Source organism: Malania oleifera, chromosome 11 (assembly GCF_029873635.1).
Source record: "Malania oleifera isolate guangnan ecotype guangnan chromosome 11, ASM2987363v1, whole genome shotgun sequence".
NCBI lineage: Eukaryota > Viridiplantae > Streptophyta > Magnoliopsida > Santalales > Ximeniaceae > Malania > Malania oleifera.
The window spans coordinates 6796425-6801973 of NC_080427.1; the positions used below are offsets into that span (position 1 = coordinate 6796425).

Sequence of the window (5549 nt, forward strand, 5' to 3'; positions counted from 1 at the left end):
TGTATTGAACTTGTTCTTGACTCGCTTGATTGCTTGGATCTGTCCCACTTGTAGCTGCCACATATTCTGCACCTTGTGGTATCCTTTGGGTTGTCAAACCTAAAATCTGATGGGATAGAGAAGCAACTTGAGCTGAAAGGGCAGAAAACGGCTCCAATTCATGAATTCCAGCAACTTTCTTAGCCATAGTTCTTTTGGTTGGCCATTAATAGTTATTTGAGCCCATTTCTTCTAAAAAAGAAGTAGCATCCTCAAGTGTCTTTGACATCAAAGTTCCCCCAGACGTAGCATCAACTAAAGTCCGAGTTTGTCTATTTAACCCATTATAGAACATCTGAATCTGCAACCAATATGACAATCCATGTTGTGCGCAGCATCAAATCAAATCTTTATACCTTTCTCATGCTTCATTGAGTGATTCAAAATCATTTTGCTTGAATTGACCAATCTCACTCCTGAGTTGGGCTGTTTTTGCTGGTGGAAAGAATTTAGCTAGAAACTTTTTTGCCATGTCCTGCCAACTAGTGATACTTCCCGGTTGTAAAGATTGTAGCCAACCTCTTACCTTGTTCCTCAAAGAAAAAGGGAACAATCTCAGTCTAATGGTGTCTTCGGTAACACCATTGATTTTTACAATGTCACAAATCTCTAGAAACATCACCAAATGAATATTGTGATCATCAAGTGCCGATCCGCTAAATTAGGCTTGTTGCACCATGCTGATCAAGGAGGGTTTGGGCTCAAAATTGTTGGCATTAATGGTCTGACATCGTATACCCAAGTAATTGTCATTCACAAATGTGAACCAAAGATTTATATAGCAAACCTTCAGTTCGTGTTTCATTTATAAACATTGGTTCGAGGTTTTCTATCCAAAATTTGAATTTTAGCTTTCTTGGGCAAACATTCTAATATTGATTGTTGGGTTTCAACACGTGTCAGTTGAGGTTCGCATCATTTGGCAAGTATTCCAATATTGTTCATTGGGTCTTAATGCGTGTTGATTGAGGTTCGCATCATTTAAGGCGCGTGACTGCACATTCTCTTGTCCATTCTCCATGGCTAGTACCTTCTTCTTTCTTAGTGCTCTGAGAGTTCTTTCAATCTCCGGATCAAAAGGAGTAATGTCACGAGTTCTAGCACAGCGCATCCAACATCAAAAACACATCTGAAGAAGAAAAGAAAAAAAAATAAAAAGAAAAGAAATAAAATAAAAATAAAATTCTAAATTAAAAGCAAGATTACTTTGTATTGATATTGGAAAAAATAAGAAAAACTCAATCCCCAGTAATGGCGCCAAAAACTTGATCGGTGCAAAACTGCAAGTGCACAGTATCGTAGTTTTATAATAAAGTGATGGGAAGAGTATCGTCCTCAGGGATTGGTGACTTTTGCCAAATACCAAAATTATACTAACCTTGACTTTATTTAGAAAAGAAATTACGATTTTTGTGAGTGCAATTGAAATAAAATCTCTTTAAAGAAACTATTCAAAGGAAAATAAAACTAATTTCTCAAGTATCAAATTAATGAGAAGGACAACTTCTAGGAAATCAATTTCTCTTAATTTCTCACTATGCTTTACTAATCTAACTAATAGGATTTAATTTTTTCTGTTTGTTAGCAAAACTCAAATTCATCCAAAAGCCTCTTTCGATAGTCAATTGGAAACTATTCTTGCTCATTATTTAACATAAGATTATGCAAATCAATAAAGTAAGAACATATTAAGACCCACAATTTTAATACTACATAGGTTCATACAAGTCTTTCGATCTCTATATTTACCAATGCTGAAATATCCTATATTTATCCTATAATTTCCCTTTTCTGTATCAAATCACAAGATCAAGATCATTTAATTAATGGTCAGTTAATTAAAAGCATTAAACTCAGAATAAAAGAGGAGCATGGTAGTTTGAAACCAGAATTACATCATTTTCCTAAAAATAGTAAAATTAGTTCATGCTGAAAATAAAATCCCGCATAAATGAATTCACCATATTTTCATTTCTCTGGAGAGTAGAAGAAAAGCCAACACACAGAAGAGAAGTCGTGTGCAGCCCCTGTTCTAGTTCCTTCCTGCTACGGTTGTTGTGCATGTATTTTTTTTTTTAATAAACCTCGAATGCCTTCTCTCTCTTTTCAACCCAGCGCTGCCCACCAAAAGAAAACAAAAAAAAAAGGCCTCCTATCAGCGGCTTCCTCTACCTGTTCCCCCTCAAAAGAATACCTTCCTCCTTTCATAATAATCAAGCCCTAGCTTTTTCAAAAGAAACAAAAACCAAACCATCTCCCCAAAATGCCCCCAACATTTTAATTGAAGTCCCAGCTGCCTCCTTTACCTAGTGCATGCATGCTCTTCCCACGTGGTCACATCATCACGTGGGCTTCTTTTCATTTTGTTCTGTAGCTCACTTCACAGCCTTGGATTTTGTTGCTAGCATATGAATGGGATGATCACTATTCACGTGCATTCCAAATTGAAGCCCACTCCTCTTCAGCAAAGAAGATCTCCGCCCCACTTTAATTCCAAAACCCACACACATTTTAGTTTAATTAAAAGCCCAGCACCCGAGGCCCTTTCCAAGTCCAACTCCTCACGTTGCATAGCACTGTTCATGTGCCTGCTTTTCAAAGCCCACATGGCTAGCTCCAATTTCCTTCATTTCAAAGGCCAACTCACGTGCATGGCTTATTTTCATGCTCTCAGATGCTAATTTTTCCTCTTCTTTATTCTTCTGCACATGGTTCAAAGTGCATGGTTGTGCTCCTTTCACGTACGCGCACATGGTTCACATACACGACTTCTTCAACATTTTTAATTTTGGATTTGATTTCCAAAATTTTTTCTTTCTTTTCTTCAAATCTGCAATAAAATTAAATGATCGCAGTGAGACCTAAAATCAACAAAAATTAAATAAAATCATACCAAAGTTTAAAGTTAAGAAGTGATAAATTATTGTAATTTATCCACTCATCACACAATGACCTCCCAATGGCTATCCACTTCCCCTTTATCACCTGAAATCTCTGTTAGAAGAGTTTTTACTTTTGTAATTATATGGTGTGAGTGGGAGTATTTTTTGTCTTTCATGTCTTATTATTATTAATATATAAGAGGGCGAACTTGGAGTTGTATGTATGCTCTAAGAAACTGCTGCCTATTTTTTCTCTTATCTTCTTCTCTTTCCTTTTCTATATCTCTAACTTTATAACATGGTATCATAGTATTGATCTCTTTTAAATCTGATTCATCTAAGTTGATTATTGGACACTCTGTTTTATGTTTTTTTCCCCTTATCTTTCCTTCGTTGTCTCTCAAATTTGGTTTTCTGTTTAGTTTGAGAGTTGTTTAGGAACACTCTTCCTCTCAGTTAGGCTATGCAACATCCTTAGTTGTATGTTGTGTGTGTTTTTCATTGTCTGCTAATATGAAGTTCTTATGCACTCATAAAATTCATTACTGGTTGGATTATTGTGAACTGTTTATTGTAAACAATCAGGTTTGGAGCATAGCGATATGGAAAGAGTCCTATTTACAAATGAAATGCTGCCAAATTTTTTGTAAACTTCTATAATTTTGGAAAACATAATCCTATCTACTTTCATGCATATCATTGTCATTATTTTTGAGTCCAAAGGTTGTCTTAAGCACATTGAGCATCTGTATGATGCAAAAATCTTGTGAATTGCATGCTTTTGTAACTCGCAGGTTTAGGAAATGTTCTATTTACAGAAGGCATGTGGCCAAAAATCTGTTTAATTTTTTTCAAAATAATCAATGTCATATACCATATTTGTGAGAATGATTATAGTGTGCTGAATGTTAAAACATTTTTGAAAGGATAGGTGAAGTTCAAATGAATTTTGAACTTCATCTCTAAATTTACTTTTGCATATGCTAAGGGAAAATTCTATCAATCATGGACTCATTTGCATTATTTGATTATTATAGTTGTTTTTGAGTTCTAAGGAAGCCATGTAAACCATGAACATCACATTATATTTTTTCATAGAACTATATTATGATATAAATTGTTTGTGGGATGCATGAACACATTATATTATTTAATGCTTATTATATGAAGCTCTTGTGCACTTATAAAATTCATTACTGATTGGATTATTGTGAACAGATTATTGTAAACACCTAAGTTTGGAGCATATCTCTATGAAAAATGTCATATTTACAGAGGAAATGCTGTCAAAATTTTTCTAAACTGATAAAACTTAACTATTTAGAATTGTATCATTTTTTTTAACTACATCCAAATGTCCGATTATTTTGCTATCAAATCATTGATACTTATAGTATGTATACATATATGTTAAAAAATTGTGTACTAATTTTTTTTTTAATTTTTAATTTGTAGGGTTTGCGGCTGTCACAACATCAGCACGATGCCATGCACTATAGTCAGATGCAACTTTTGATTATTTTTTTTGTTATCTGAAAAAATTGAATTTCTGTATTTTAATTTGAATTTGTATAATGCATTTGTATTTGAATTTCAATTTTAATTTTAATTTTAATTTTTTGTTATCAGAATAGATGGAATTTTAATATTTTAATTGAATATGTATAATGTATTTTTATTTGTATTTGAATTTGAATTTGAATTTTGAATAATTTATGAATTTTTTAGTAATTATGATTTAATGTTATGTATGCAAAAATGTAATTACAAATTTTTACTAGAATTAATTATTAATTTTAAATTATTAGTGACAGTTTTAAAATCGTCATTAATAATTGTCCATTTTTAAGTATTAGTGATGAATTTCAAAACTGTCACTAATAGTAAAGTATTAGTGACGAATTTCAAAATTATCACTAATAGTACAGTATTAGTAACGGTTTTAAATTTGTCACCAATAGTATATTATTAATGACGATTTTGAAATTTGTCACTAATACTCTACTATTAGTGATGATTTTGAAATTCGCCACTAATACTCTACTATTAGTGACGGTTTCAAAATTCGTCACTAATACTTTACTATTAGTAACGATTTTGAAATTTGTCCCTACTACAGTAGAGACCCGAAGAATTATAATAATTAAATATTAAAAGAAGGAAAAAAAAAAAACTTTTCTTAAAAGGATTTTAGTAGGGTCTTGTCGACGAGTAAAGAAGAGCTTGTCAACTAGTAGGACATTGGGCTCGTAGACGGGGATATGCGTCTCGTCGACGATAAGTTACCGAGAGGACTGTTCTAGACTTTGAAACTCGTCGACGAGGAGAAGGTGTTCGTTGATGAGTGCACTTCATTAACTCGTTGACGAGAAGTTGTGGCTCGTCGATGAGGCCACATGGACAAGCTTTCTATACAAGCTCAAAACCTCATTTTTTTTTCTGCAAAAAATTGATAGAAATTCTATCTCTCTCTCTCTCTCTCACCTATGACTCTCTCCTCCTTCTCTCTTCAATTCTGGCCCCTTTCTTCACCGGTTCGACGATCGGAAGCTGCCACGTCACTCCTAGGAAGATTCTTTACACATCTGCTGGAGTGATTTGTTGGTTAGGCTAACTTGGGAACCATCC

The 5549-nt window shown here is 33.6% G+C and overlaps 1 non-coding gene across 1 annotated transcript; it reads left to right on the top strand.

The window, feature by feature from the left end:
* The first annotated feature begins 356 nt into the window (after nt 1-356).
* On the top strand, nt 357-463 carry LOC131143534 (small nucleolar RNA R71). The gene has a single exon (XR_009133522.1). It is a non-coding gene; the product is annotated as a small nucleolar RNA R71 (small nucleolar RNA).
* The last annotated feature ends 5086 nt before the right edge of the window (nt 464-5549 follow it).